Below are 12,425 nucleotides of genomic sequence, written 5' to 3'. Positions count from 1 at the left end.
GTGCCTCACCAGCAATAAACCTCACTGTACGTCACTATAAGTGAGATACAATAATTATATTGTGATTTAGACATGAAAAAAATAACTCAAGATACTCAGGAGGAATTACCTATATTTGAATAATGAAATATTCAAATATAATTTTCTACTGCCCTCTAGCATTTACTATTACCCTCCCAAAAGAGGGAAGAGGGAAAAAAGGAAGGATTACTTCCTCACACCCATAATTTGTTAGATGTCATCAATGGATATTACTTTGTGAGAAGAAAATATTCCTCCAATTATACAGCCAATTTCATTTTTTAAAAAAATCTTCAACTAATTGTCATTGTATTTAAACACATTCTCATGAATTACAAGGGACAATAACTTTCTTTGTCACTAGACAAAAGGAAGCCAGGATCCTATTTTCAACTCTGTAAGGGTCTACAATCAAAGTAGGATAACTCCCAATTTTTTATTTAGTTTGACCTTCAAAAATGATAGATTCATTCCCCACTGAGACAGAGAGAAGAGCAACAGCACTGTAAGAATGCTAGTGTCAGAGGTCATCATGGTTGAGCTGTACCAGCTGACAGTCCTGTGTCTTAAAAACAACCAGCTCTGCTTCCCTTCTATATGCTGACATCCATTTCAGGACCTTTTGGGTCTTTGGTTGTTTCAGGAGTGAAATTTTAAGAGAGAACTTAAAGATACTATAAATTTTCAGCTTAGGTTCAAGATTGTCTGATCATACAAATTCGAAGGTTTCCCCCCCAAAAAAGAAATTAAATACTCTTGATTTCCACTTTCTAAGCATGCATACATATTCATACATAAATATGAAGAAGACAGTTGTTAGTACAACTTTCTGTAATACAGAATTATTCATGTTTCCTTAGAAAACATGGTTATGAATAAAGTACCAAAATCTGTCATGTTCCTTTATTCTTCAAAATTAATTCCAGTAAATTGATGTCTTTTCTACAGCCTAAAAAGAGATTATAGGAAATTTCTAAGTTAGAAATGAACCCACACCTCACCATTTATCAAAATTAAGCATCTTTAAGTCCTATGGTATTTCCTGGTATGCCTACCATATTCCTATTTCTATCAGTAAAATTTAAGTACAGGTCATCCTTGATGTTTGACCACGATTGGGGTCGGAATTTTCATTGCTAAGCAAGATAGTTGTTAAGCGAGTCACACCAATTTTATGGTCATCTTTGTATCACTGCTGTTATTAAGTAAATTATGTAGTCATTAAGTGAATACAGCTTCTCCTAAGGTTACAAAAGGTGATCAATGATTCTTAAGTCATTGCTGGTTGACTAATGATAGTATTTCTAGGAAATTCCAAGGAAATATTGATAGTCAAGATAAAATTCCTAGACTACATTTTCAAAGATGTCATTCTACTGCAGTGAAAATAAAACAATGCAATTAGCACAAATGCCTATTTTATGCAGTGCATGTTTACTTCACAATCATGTTGATTAAATGTGACTATCTAGAAAATGCACAACATGTTCAATGTTATTCAGATATATACAACAATTTGAAGAAAAAATCTGATAAATAAATCATGTTGAAATCTATTTCTGTCTAAAAAGATTTCCCTTTGGGATTATCTTTAGGTCTCATTTTAATCTGTGTGGAAAACAAATGTTATTTTCACAAAATTAACTTCTTTCTAGGCATTGTTAAATTGAGTTGATATATGAAAAGCCAAACAAAGCCTGTGATAAACATTCTTAAGTCCTTGCTGGTTGTCAAGCACCTGAATTTGGACCACATGAACATGTGGACATGGCAACAGCTGTAAGTGCAAGGACCAGTTGTAAGTAACTTTTTAAATGTGGCTGTAACTTCAAATGGAAGTAAATGAATGGTTGTAAGTCAAGGATTACCTGTATCTGCTTAATGCTTACACTCAATCAAACAGGTTTAGAAATGGCTCTTAATTTCAACTAGATCATGCTGATTGCTGTACCTGAAAATGAAGCAAGACTTTTTTTTTCAATTTCCCTTCAATCATTTTGATACTTAACTGTGATGTTGGAGCCAGCACAACTTTTAAAACTCAAAGCAAAAATAATTCCCATTGTCTGAGTAATTATTGCTGCTTAGGTTTTAATTAGTGTAATTGTTGTGGGTCTTCTCTTCAAGTAGTTGTGTCAGTGTGCATATTGGCAAGCATCATTTCACTTTTTTGGTTCTTAACTAGATATTTTGTTTGTGGTGATGAAGAAAGTCTGCTTTCTGCTTTTCTGCCACAAATAGAACAAGAGAACTCATTGGTTATTCTGTTAAGAAATGGATGAATACTGACAGATCACATTACTTTTCAGTTATGGTGATTAGGCCACCTATATAGAAGTTGCCCAGGGATCAGTTGATTCTTGTTTTTGTGCTTGTGATCAGCATCCAACTTACATTGTAACTGAAGACAGAAAACTATCTCAGGACCCACAGGTCCATCAGAGGAGAACTGTATCCATATGGGCATATTTTCAGCCCTTCAGATGCTGCCAAATAACACAACAAACCAGCAAACCCAGCCAGCATTGCTACTAATTAGAGGTGCTAGGATGTGTGTTAGAACAACATGTGGAATGTCACAGATTATAATTCCATAAAGTATGGCACTCATAAGAAACAGCTGAGAAGAGCATCTGGTGCTTGAGGCAATCACCATATTCAACTTCATTGCTTTATTATCCCACAATCCATGGTTTTTGATACATTAAATCATAACCTGTTCAATTATATGAATGCAGAAATTGTCATTGATATCAGTGGTAACTGACCAGCAATTGTGGTAGTTGGAGACAGCTGTTGTTGAAGTCAAGAAGAAACCCTTGCCATTTTGTATCAGAATTGGGATGCAGTATAAACTTCAATGTGTATGTGTTTCCCACCCCTTGTGCAATTTTAGCAGCCACTTCTAACAATTAGGCTTCTTACAGCTAGCACTTTTGATAGCTGTACATGTATTGATAAAATTGATCCAAATATTGTAATAAAAGTATGTTACTTCTGAGTGGTGGAGAGAATTAAAACCCAAACATCTGCTGTATGGCTAGATTGTTTTAAAAAGGCCTTTGCACTTGATTTGGTACTGAATATAGCTTAATGATCCACAACATACTGCTTTGCTTTAAATGAAAAATTATCTGTTTGCCTTTTCATTGAAGGGACCATGCAACAAAACTTCCATTCATCATATTGGCATACAATTGTCTACATATTTTGGATCACCAAGAGGTGAAAGGAGGAGCAGTTAGTACTTCTTCCAAAATTCAAAAGTGCTTGCTTCTAGATTCTTGATGAAATTCAGACATCAAGGAGACATATGTACCACTATTCATTCCAACAGAGCTAGAAAAGGAAGTTTGGTTGCTGGTTTTTCTGTTCTTCTAGCGTTATAGCAATGCCCTTGAAAAGTCTGAATTATTATACTGCATATTCATTGTTTATATTCATTATTATAGATGTCTGTATTTTGCCCACCACCATCACTTTTCCTGTATTGCTGAATATTCTCATGTAGGTTCCGGCCGCATTCTATTGGATCATTAATGTAAAGTAGGAGAAATGCTATCATTGTTTAATGTTGAGAGTATGATGGAGAGCATCTTGAAAACTTTAGCCATGTTTCTGCTCTGAGTGGAATTCTTTTTTTCTGCTGCTTATTGTGGATATCATTTTTTTTTTTAATGAGTTTAAATAGTAAGTGCAGATTTTAGATTCCTGGAAACTTTGATCATGTAGGTGATACATGTATGAATAATTTCATCTCTCCTGTCTCTTCCAATCAATAATAAAATAAAATCTGCAGTTATTCCCATATGTATTGCCTATGTATTTTCATATTTTTAATGCAATGAAAGCATTAGGCCATTGTTACCATGCACAGCTACAGTTAATATATGTTTCTTTGCAACTTTTCCTGGCATTATCTTTTTCCAATACAACTTGAAATAATAACTCCACTCCTCTGTAACTTTCTTAATATACTGCACAAATTTCTAAAGACCACAGCAGTGAAACTCTGTCTTCCCTGAAGCTCATTCGCTTATTTGGAATCTTCAATGAAAATTAATTCAGTTGGCAGAGTATTTAGATCATGGTCTATGTCCATTTTAATAATACTTTATTTTATGTCATTTTACCATGTTTCAATTAAGGTGAGAATAGAAGTTCCTTGGGTGCTGATTTATGGAGAGTATTTATCAGCATGGAATGGATCTCCTTCAACAGTTATGCAGCTCAGTTACGCTTGATAAGAGTTGAAACAAAAGATTAGGATGGCCACTGGTACATTCCATGCAATGTTTTACTTTGGGGAACATATTTCCAGGTTTGTCATTTTTCATTCTGACAGACATAAAAACTGTTATATTAAAGCCATGTCTACTCAACAGCTGCACTGCCTTTGAAGAGGCTAAGCAATGTTCTTTATACTTTTAGGAATCATGTTGCATTACATAATATTCCACCGATATTCTGGAACGAATAAAAGGAAATGATTGATTTTTAAAAGCCCAGCTTTTTAAATTCATCTTGAGCCATGTAAATAGTATTCTTCATGACTATGCTTTTCTTCTGGACCCAAAAAAGGGTTTTTTAAAAACTTGTTTCAGAATTTGAGAAAAAGTCAGCTATATGCAGGAATTTATACTAAAAAATGCAATTTCATTATTTCTATAAGCAGAGGTTTATGAAACACTGATTTGATAAAAATGCCTTCTTCAAAATATGAGGCATCAGTAGGAGTTGACAGGAATATTTCGGAGTTCTGCAAAGAAGGCCTGTTGTAACTAGCAGAAAACAATTGTTGCTTATGAAAATGTTGTTGGTTTGATTGCTTTGATTTGTTTCAAAAGAATTTTTCCATTTACTAAATACTGTTGAATTTCATACACCCTCCCCCTGTTTTTCAACAGGATTGAGTATTGCATAATGTGTTAGGTGGCTGTAGATATCACACATTTCTTTCCACCTGAAATACAATTCAAGGTGTATCTGGGTTGTTTTCCAATGTAACACTTCAGAACTTTATCATTTTATCAAATGAGAAAACAGAAAGTCTTATTTATTTGTGCATGTTTATCTTATACAACCACAGTGCTGGGCTTCCTGTTGACAACTGGAAATACTGTACTTCTATAGGTGGAAGATGCCATTTTCCTCTGCTCAAGATTTTTTCTTTCTTTCCCTTGTGGAATGAAGCTCACCAGCTGTGTAAAAACTTGAAATGTTACTGATAAGCATACATACATACATACATACATACATACATACATACATACATACTACATACTGTACAACACACACACACACACACCACACACACACACAGTGTAATTAATTTGTTTTCAGCTTGGCTGAATAGATGATTTGGGGTGAACAGAAGGAATGAAAAATAGAATCCCTTCATTCACTTCTTTCTAGTGACAAACCTATTGTACATTCTGTCTTTCTGTCTATTCATCCATCCAAAATTGAAAGACAGATACTATTACTACTCTTCTTATTGTTACTCTTCTTATTTTACTCATGCACTGACTTGAATAATAAGTCTGTTTTGTTATTTTAGTTGGATAGACAAATGGATGGAGGGACGGATGGACAGACAGATGACAGACATACAAATAGATAAAATTTATTGTAAGTATCTTAAAGGCTTAAGACTTAAGACTTAAGACATAGGATATAAGCAAAATGTAGTAAATTAAAAATTTACATATTGGGAAAAACATATCAGCCGATATATATATATATATATAGCCAATCCCACACTACTCTGGAAACACCAAACCTGAAGTAGTCAGCAGCAGCCTGAAGATGACGAATGTGACTTCGTCGAAACGTCGCCAAGACATCTCCAATTCTACGCGGGAGAAAACCCGAACAACTAGAGACCTACTATATACATACATACATACATACATACTATATACATACATATACATATATATATATATATATATATATATATATACTATAAAGTCACAACCCCTGGGTGCCCAAGTAGGAAGGTCACACTTCCACTCTCTGTCATTAGGCTCGTCACAAGAGTCCATCCAGACAGAAACCCAATATTTTTTACTGTTGCCTTTTTTGTTACATTTGTTATATTTATGCTGATAAATAAATAAAGGGAGACTAGTATAGATCTATTTCAAGCTATTTAGCTCTCATCAGTAGCCATACCCAAAAACTTGGGTATGGCTAGCTGATGAGAGCTAATAGCTTGAAATAGATCTATACTAGTCTCCCTTTATTTATTTATCAGCATAAATATAACATATATAATATATATATATATATATAATATATATTAATTAATTATTTTTAGTATCTTCCCCTTTAAACTAAGATGCCTGCAAGCGTTTAGAAACCTTTTCACTATATGGTGGAAGGGAAATAGAAACAATATAATTCTTTTTAAAATGATCAACATTTGGGTTTACAAAAATGTAAATGTTTGTGTCCAATCTCCAAAAGCTTTTATTATTTACAAAGATAGTAGGCTAATAAGACCTATTTTAGTTCAACACATTCTTTGACAACAGCAGGAGAGATTAGCAACATCTGTAGAGTCTTCTTGCCAAACAGGATCCACCAGAGCTTAAACCACAGTTCTGTTAACAGCAATCCACAATTACGTTTGAAACATATGCCTACTAAATTATAAGACCTTAGGCCATCTGGCCATTGCATGTTCCACTCTGTATGCTCAAATTATTTTGCCAAGGGTTTCTAAACAATTTCTAAAGGATTATTAAACAAGATGAAAATAGAAAACAGAATGCAAGGCCTAGGATATGTTTCTCTCCCTCCCATTGTGTGTGTCTGTGTGTGTTTCTGTCATTATTATCACAATGCTAGCACTACATGACATTGGCTTTATATAAGCTTATCCAGATGGCTCTCATTTTCAGCACTGAGGGGGTAATTTCAGTGGAAAAAGTTGGGGAAAAATGGTCAAGTATCCTGCTTGTTTGAAAATATATTTTCTAGATATTTATCCTGAAAAACCACAATGTTTTCAATTATTTAAAGTGTTGTACATCTTTATTTTTAAAAATGGATAGCGTAATGGTGGTTAAAACAGGAGAATCAATTATCCAGAAATTTAACATAGCAGAGAAAAGATTAATTATCTTAAACTATTATGGCTATGTGTGGACATGGCTAAACGAAGTTCTATAAAACAGAGTAAACAAAGCTTCAAATATAAACATACATGACTGTGTTGTTAATTTCTTGGTGTGTGAAGATACAAAATTCACTTTGGATATTTATTAGTTACAACTTTCCTCTATGGTAGAAGTTGTTACTTAGATATTGGAATTTATCTAATCACAAATTACTGGAGTCCTTTAAAACTCCCATAAAAGCATTTGTGAGAACCACCAACCCAAAATCTAATGCAGGCATTCCAAAGTTCCCATCTTTATGGACTAGGTCAACTATATTTAATATTGACATATGACTAGTGAAATTCAATAACATTTAATACGATAACACATAAACAATTTTCATTAAAAAAAATTTCACTGGAGTTTCTGGTAGGAAAATCTTGGTGACCAAGATGGAATGAAAACACTCAGATCATTGGTCATTGAAGCAACTGCACCTTTCTGCTTGATTAACTTCAAGCAACAGAAGGGCCTAGTTATGAGAACAGGTAGATGAATGGTGCTGCCTCTAGGAATGATTAGAGCAGATGGATGTCTGTGTCCTCTAGCTCTTTGATTCTAGGATGCTGTTAATCTATTGCATCATAATAGATACAGATTTGCTGCATTGTTTTTATCAATTCCCTTATGTTATTGATAATACGTCAATGTATTTTAATTGCATTTGTTTTAATATTTGCATTTTATAACTTTTTACTTTTATTTTAATCCTCCCAGAGTCATTTTACCGTAAAAAAGCGTGACTATCTAAATATGATAAAGTTTGCATGTTCAAATTCAAAAAAATAAATAATAATTTAGCTAAAATCAGTTTGAATAAAAAGCTACAAAAATATAAATCCCTTGGTAAAAGTATATTCAATGTCATAAAACAATGTAGCAATATCACTTAGACTTATATACCATTTCACAGTGCTGTACAGTCCCCTCTAAGCAGTTTATAGAGTCTGAATATTGCCCTCAACAATGTGGGTCTGAATTTTCCGACCTAAGAAAGATAGAAGGCTGAATCAAGCTTGAACCAGCCAGGATCAAACTATCAAACTGCTGGCAATAGGCAGTCAGCAGAATTAGCCCGCAGTACTACATTCTATTGTACTACTACAGCTCTTTTTTTGGCATATTTTAACTTTTAACTTTATTTTAACTAACTATTTTTTTATTTTTCTTCTAAATTCTGTTTCTTTCATCTCACTTGATTTCATGGTTTACTTTTTAACCTTCTGGGTTCTAGATCAGGGGTGTCAAACTTGGTTTCATTTTTGGTTTTGTTTGACCTTGGGAGACCAAGTGGTCATGGCCAGGGTGGGAGTGACCAGTTTGACATCACTTGTGTCGGGGGCCTGTGGTTGCCCAAGCAGTGAAAATGGAACTCAGGAGGGCTGCCTGCTTTTCTGGCAGAGGCATCAGGGGCTGGTCCTTTGCTGTTTCCAGGACAGCACCGTGGGCCAGATCTAAGTATCCGGCAGGCCGGATCTGGCTCCTGGCCTTGAGTTTGACACCCCTGTTCTAGATTCTCTATTTACGACACCTATTGGCATGCCTGAGGACTGATTATAGATCATTGTTGATTCTTTTCATACTAGACATGTACCAGCAGAGACTTTCACCTTTAACAAGAAAGGCACATAGATTTCAGCAACAAAGCTGGTCATGAAGTTTTCTTCTTCTACCCCCTTCCCTGGCAGAAGATTTACCCTTTTGCTTATTAGTCATCCTACACAGAGAAATCAAATAGATAATTTTGGTGGTGATTTAATAAGGTCCCAAAACTAGTTTTGCCATTACAATTCACAGTAAAACTCCTATATATTATGAACATTAAAAAAAAAGCAAAGCTGTCTTATGCTAGAGGATATCAAATTGCAAGTTTTAAATTAGTTTTTTCATTCTGAAGTTGAATAAAAAGGTAACCATACAAATTATCTCTGAAAATTAAGAAATTAAAAGACAATAATTGAGCTGGCAGTAAAATATATTGTCATAAATAGGACACCACAACAGAAGCATATACTATGCCCATATAAGGTTAGGAATAATTACTTACATGATCAATTTTAAACATTTTGCAGACATCAGCTTCATTTGTGTGTATTCATATTCTCCCTATTTGCATTTAATTTCCTATTGTGATCCTGACAGCATCACTCATCAAACTCGCTGTGGAAGCTAATGAAGCTAAGCAAATTAAAGTCTCTCTATCACTCACTAATTCTGTCACCATAAAAACAATCCAAACTTCTTATGTAAGCATCAATTTATTTGCAGTTTTCTGAATGACAGAATGCTTATTTCCATTAACCAAAAATATCCCTTGCAGACATTTAACTGAGTAGAATTTGATAATGATGAAAGTATATCAAGAGTGTGTAAATGGAAACTCAAACTTTTGATCATGTGAAGCAAGTTCTTTGCACATGTAGCCATAATTCTGTGGTCCAGGCTTTCTATGCAAAAATTCAAGTTCAATATCCATGTGTCATTTGAATCATGATCAAAACGGGAACTGCTGCCTGGATAAATTTATTCACAATAGAAAGATTACCTCGCAGCATTTATATATTTAAATTATATTTGCATGAAGGAAGAAGACTGGAAAGATGGGAAAACTGGTTAAACATAACAGAAGACTGTCTAAATTAAAAGTAAATATAGACAGTAATAACAATTAAGAGTAAATATGGTCAGTTTATAAACGAAATGCATGTAGATGATGATGTTCAGGATAATGCTTTGATGAGATCATCTCTATAGCCAAATTCATAACTAATGTGTTTGGCTAAGATCTGTGATATAACTTTTATTTTGTCAAGAGATCCAGTCTGTAGGCAGCTACATGACAATACTGGGTGGGACTTTAATCAACAGCAAGTAGGGCATAGGCCCCTCCCCCTTTCTCTTTCCTTGATCGTGTCTTCTCTTTGTTTCTTTCTCTCTTTTAATGCCTTTAATATCTGTACCACAAATAGCAGCATCTCTATCATCTAACAAATGTCCATTAAGGCTGCTTGTATGAGCTGATCACTGTTCCTACTAACCAGCCAAAGGAGAGAGCAAAAGAGATGGCAGATGGAGCTCTGTGCAATCTCTATTCTTCACTCTTTGGTTTCTCCAGCAATGAAAACAAAACAGCTAGATATTGACAGGGGCATAACAAAGCTATTCATCCATTTGGTAGAGAAAGATATAACTCCTTGATTTCAAAAAGGGGAAAGGAAAACTTCTCAATGATGAAATGTGGAATTCCCATTGCTAAAGGGTCATTGTGTTATTCATCTGGACTGAAAGCTAAGTTGAGTAACTTCTGGAATTAATTGACTCAATTTTCACTGAGTACTTGAAGACTTATAGCAACTTAGGCAGAAACCCTTCTAAGCAAATTCACATGTCTCTCTAAAAACGACGTCTCCATAGTCACTTTTTATACACCTTGTGATGTCACTTTCATATCATTCCCATTCCTATTTGCAAGCAGCTTAGCATCATCCTGAGCTCTTCCATTGTGGAAGTGTATTTTCTCCTCTTATATCAGATTTTATTTAGAGCACAGCTCAGTGATACATATGGGGATAACATGGTCAGGGACAACAATCTATTCAAGAACAAATGACTACATAGGTTTGCTGTAGGTAGTCATCCTCAGTCATCTGATGGTCAGCAGTTCATGTTTATTTCCATTTTAACATGGCTGTACATATTTTTTTTCATATCCTAGTACAGTTTATTCCCATTTTACAATACAATACAATACAATACAATACAATACATACATACAAGACAAGTTGGAAGGGACCTTGGAGGTCTTCTAGTCCAACCCCCTGCCTAGGCAGGAAACCCTATACCATTTCAGACAAATGCCTATCCAACATCTTCTTAAAGATTTCCAGTGTTGGGGCATTCACAACTTCTGGAGGCAAGCTGTTCCACTGATTAAATGTTCACTGTCAGGAAATTTCTCCTCAGTTCTAAGTTGCTTCTCTCCTTGATTAGTTTCCACCCATTGCTTCTTTCTACCCTCAGGTGGCTTGGAGAATAGTTTGATTCCCTCTTCTTTGTGGCAACCCCTGAGATATTGGAACACTGCTATCATATCTCCCCTAGTCCTCCTTTTCATTATACCCAGTTTCTGTAGCCATTCTTCATATGTTTTAGCCTCCAGTCCCCTAATCATCTTTGTTGCTCTTCTCTGCACTCTTTCTAGAGTGTCCAAATCTTTTCTACATCCTGGTGACCAAAACTGAATGCAGTATTCCAAGTGTGGCCTTACCAAGGCATTATAAAGTGGTATTAACACTTCACGTGATCTTGATTCAATCCCTCCATTTATGCAACCTAGAACTGTGTTGGCTTTTTTGGCAGGTGCTGCACACTGCTGACTCATATTTAAATGGTCGTCCACTAGGACTCCAAGATCCCTCTCACAGTTACTACTATTGAGCAAGGTACCATTTTAACGTGGTTGTACATATTTTTTAATTCCCTAGTACAGTTAAATATATAAATATTGATATGCAAGACTTATTGACTTTCAAGAGAAGTCTAATAAGTCCCAAGAAATAAATATTTTGATTGTATTGCTCCCACCATAATAGTGTTCTGGAAGTCCTTAAAGAAACTTCAGGATCTGGAAAAGGGTGGTGGTTGACATTCTGATGTATGTAGCGTTCAGAATTTATGTCTGGGCATGTATAGTCTTCCTGTTTATTACTTTTTTTTTAAAAAATGTTCACAATGTAAGTTGCACAAACTTATTCTGGAGTTGGGTATTTCTAATTTATTTATCTAACCATAAATAAATAGTCAGAAAAGGCTTGTTAAATAGAAAAAGGTTTCCTCCGCAGGTTCGAATTTTCCAGCTGGGAGAGCGTCACTGGCTGAGTGAATGAATTTAGGATCGAAGCAAGCTGCGTTTGAAAGCAAGTTGTCTTTATTTATTTCAGGAAAGCCAGACTGACAGTGATGTAGATCAGCGTTCCTGGGTGAGCTGACCCCGACATACAGTAAGTGTACATTTTTTATATTATTTTCCTCTTTGAAGTTGTTTTGTTTTCTTTGTACTATTGTTTTATCACTTTTGTGTGTGCCTTTGCTAATGGTTCTAATCCTGTCTTATGTTTTGTTATTCCTCTGCCCTAAAGTATTTTCCATGGAGCTTGGATGAGCCCAAGTGTCTTCTACTATATTTCCTATTTTTACATTTTTGCCCTGAGCTAATCAGTCTTTGTTGCCACTCTG

The sequence above is a fragment of the Thamnophis elegans genome, chromosome 10, assembly GCF_009769535.1.
Source record: "Thamnophis elegans isolate rThaEle1 chromosome 10, rThaEle1.pri, whole genome shotgun sequence".
NCBI lineage: Eukaryota > Metazoa > Chordata > Lepidosauria > Squamata > Colubridae > Thamnophis > Thamnophis elegans.
The sequence above is the reverse complement of the archived record's forward strand: the minus strand, read 5'-3'. Positions refer to the sequence as shown.